The 3,420-nt window shown below is 38.7% G+C and overlaps 1 pseudogene across 1 annotated transcript; it reads left to right on the top strand.

Moving 5' to 3' along the window:
• The first annotated feature begins 1,258 nt into the window (after positions 1-1,258).
• On the top strand, positions 1,259-2,302 carry LOC311171300 (ataxin-3-like; annotated as a pseudogene). The gene has a single exon. The product of its transcript is annotated as an ataxin-3-like (transcript).
• Positions 2,303-3,420: the final 1,118 nt, after the last annotated feature.

Here is a 3,420-nt window from a genome sequence, read left to right as displayed (position 1 = left end):
GCTTCGGGAGGGACGCACATTAGCTGTGAGGAAGGAAGGGGACACCCGCCTAGCCAAATCAACACTGGCGATCAATAGGGGTGACAAATGTCACAGTCAGATCACCCTCAATTCCCGATGACATTTTGAGGTAGCTATCACCCTTGAGCAGAACTGAGTGCTCTTGATATCCAAGTGACGTTTCTTCACCTTTGCCTGTTGGAGCACTGAGCAGGGAGCAAGTTGTCACCACCAACACTGTGTATGGGATCAGGAGAGAAGTGGGGGAGGCTCAGTCTGTTCTGCTGATGCACCAGTTCAGGGAAAGTTGGTTGACACAGCCCTTTGCCTTCCGCTTGGCTTGACTAAAATCAGGAAAAGTGGTTTAGACTTAGTACTTTCGCTGTTCTCTACAGGTCCACATGTTTCCTGACCCTTGACCTTTTTTTCTGTCCAGGGGCAGTCACCTGCACATGAGCTGAGCTGACAATGACATCCTGCCCATCTCTATGTCCTGCACCCTTGTCAAGCTCATCAGTCTGCCCATGTCTTCTGCAGATGATTCACTTCATGTCCAGCTGGTCTGACCACATTGTCACCTTATCACACCACCATGCTGGTTTCTTACTTATCAGGAAGAAGAAACATTGATGTGAAGGAGTTGGAGGGAGTCAAACCAACTAGTAAATCATGTAAGTAAATGTAACCCCCAAGAAGTGAGCTGGATCTCCCAAATTTTTTAGGAGTGTTTAATATTTGGTCAAATATTTAGGCTGATGATAAAACTCCTGCTCAGCACTATCTATTGAGTCCTTTTTCTCCCTCTAGGTAAAGATATACAAATTTCATGGGGCCATACACAGGAATGGGTCAGGATAGTTTGTTCATCTCTTCGGCTACTTGCATAAACCTTTCCTGTGTTTTGCCTCTTTTCCTAAATATTATCTGAAAGTGTTGCAAATAAGTGTGAACAAGGCAATATACAATATCTGGCCAGTCACGTGATCACTAGTCTGGGTTCCCACCAGGGAAGTATGTAGAAGAGGGGAGAGTTTTTCTATTAAAGAAGCTCTGTCTTTATCCTCAATGCTTTTTTGTTTTGTGTTCTATCATTGGACTTGGAACTCTGAAATTCTAAATTGGTATCATTCTAATAGTACTATCTTACGTATGTTTACTCAGTTACATGGGGAACTCAGTTACATGGGAAAATATAACATAACCCAAATATTACTCTCACAGCAAATTTCCATTAGAATCTCAACATCAGAAAACAAACATGGAGTCCATCTTGCACAAGAAACAAGAAAGTCCATTGCACTCAACATTGCTTGAATAATCTGTTGCAAGGAGAATATTTTAGCTCTGTGGAATTATCATCAGTTGCACATCAGCTAGATGAAGAAGAAGATCAGAGTGGCAAAAGGAGAGTTACTAGCTAAGACAATCACACATTTTTACAGCAGCCTTCTGAAAATATGGACAAGAGTGGTTTTTTTTCTATTCAAGTTATAAGCAACATCTTGAACATTTGGGGTTTAGAATCAATCTTATTAAAGTCCAGAGTATAAAAGGCTCAAGATCAATTCTATAAATGAAAGATCACATATGCAATTTTAAAGAACATTTGTTTAGAGCTAGAATATTAGGAAAATAATGGTTCAACTTGAATTCTTTCTTGACAGGTCCCGAATTACTATCAGATACATACCTTGCACTTTTCTTGGCTCAATTACAATAGGAAAGTTATTCTATATTTGCTGTTAAGGGCAATTTGTCAGATTATGAAGCTGTCAACTCTGCAAATGATCAGTGTCCAACAGATCCTTTGACCAAAACATAGCTTGGAGAAAAATTAACACAACTGAAAAAACAGAGAAGATGGAGCTGTAACAAGTCTTAGGATCAGTAATGTTAGACGAGGATGAGGAAGATCTGCAGAGGGCTCTGGCACTGTTGCCAAGAAACTGACATGGAAGATGAAGAAGTAGCTCTCCACAGGGCTATTCAGCTCAGTACGCAAAGCAGTTGCAGCAATGTATCCCAGGATATTCCATAGGCATCAGGTACACATTTTATTTCAGAAAAGCCACCAAAGAGATAAGAAGCCTACAGTGAAAAGTAGCAGCAGTGGCAGCAGCAACAACAGCAACAGGATCTACCAGGACAGCTTTCACATCCTTGTAAAAGACCAACCACAAGTTCAGGAGCACGTGGCAGTAAACCAGGTGATACTGTGAGGGAAGAAGACATGCTTCAGGCAGCTACAAGCACATCTTTAGAAACTATTAGAAATAATTTCAAAATAGAAGGGAAAAAATAATAAATACCCTCTACAAATCAGTTAGATAGTCATACTTTTCAATATTATGCTGTGTGATTACAGCATAGGTTCTGTTTTGCTGTAAAAGTGTCAAAGAGAACACTGTTCAACAGAGGAAATAAGAGTTCTAGGTGGTTTGCAAGCAAAAATATGAGCAACTGGAAAACTACATCAATTATAGCATTGAAGAGTGATCCTCCAAACACTAGCCAAAGAGGCATCCAGCAATCAAAGAAATTTGAAATAGCAAAAACCCAAAAAGTCTCAACATCGATACTCACTGCTAATGGGAACATGGGTTGAAAGGGTGTTCTCACACAGTGCTGATAGAAATCTAATGTGTTGCAATTCTGAAGGAGGGGGAGGATTCTGTAAAAGCAGCTATTAAAATTAAAAGTCAGTGTTCCCTTTCCTTCCAGAATGCAACTCATTGGACACTAACTATAGAAATGACAGCACTATATGAAAGATTGTATATCCAAGCTCTGTGCTCAATCTTTAATGTAAATATGAATGTCCTAGGGAACTTAATAAAATGCAGATCTGAACTCAGTAGATCAGGGCTACAACCTGAGATTGTCATATCTGAAAACCTCATACTCCAAGGTGATGCTGGTGTTTCTGACCCATGGACCCTGTCAAGGAAGCAAGGATGTTCATTGTATCATTCTCCATTAAAAAATTATATTAAAAACCAGAAGCAATGAGTGAGCAGTCATCAATGGTCTCAATAAATTAAAAATATCCCTATGGTTCAGTATTATGCAGGTATTTAAAATAATGAAATAAATGGACACTCGTTGATTTGGAGGGAATTCCACCAGCAACATTTAGAAAAAGATAAAACTTGATCTCATTTTTGTACAATAGTTACAAAAATTCCATTTGTAAATGTGTGTATATGGAGATTCATAGCACCACAGGCAAAATGTGATTTTTTTTTTATGTTGTTAGTATTAATTAGTTTGGGGAAGAGAGGAAGGTAATGTTGGAAGGAGGAAGGAAATAAGCATTAAAAAAGGAATGAAAAATCAACAGTTTATACTAAAAATAGCATGCTTATTATCATATAAATGGAAACTACTGTATATATGTGAGCATATGTATAAAGAAATTTA

Source organism: Talpa europaea, assembly GCF_964194135.1.
Source record: "Talpa europaea genome assembly, chromosome: 5".
Taxonomy (NCBI): Eukaryota; Metazoa; Chordata; class Mammalia; order Eulipotyphla; family Talpidae; genus Talpa; species Talpa europaea.
This window is presented reverse-complemented; position numbering and strand designations above follow the sequence as displayed.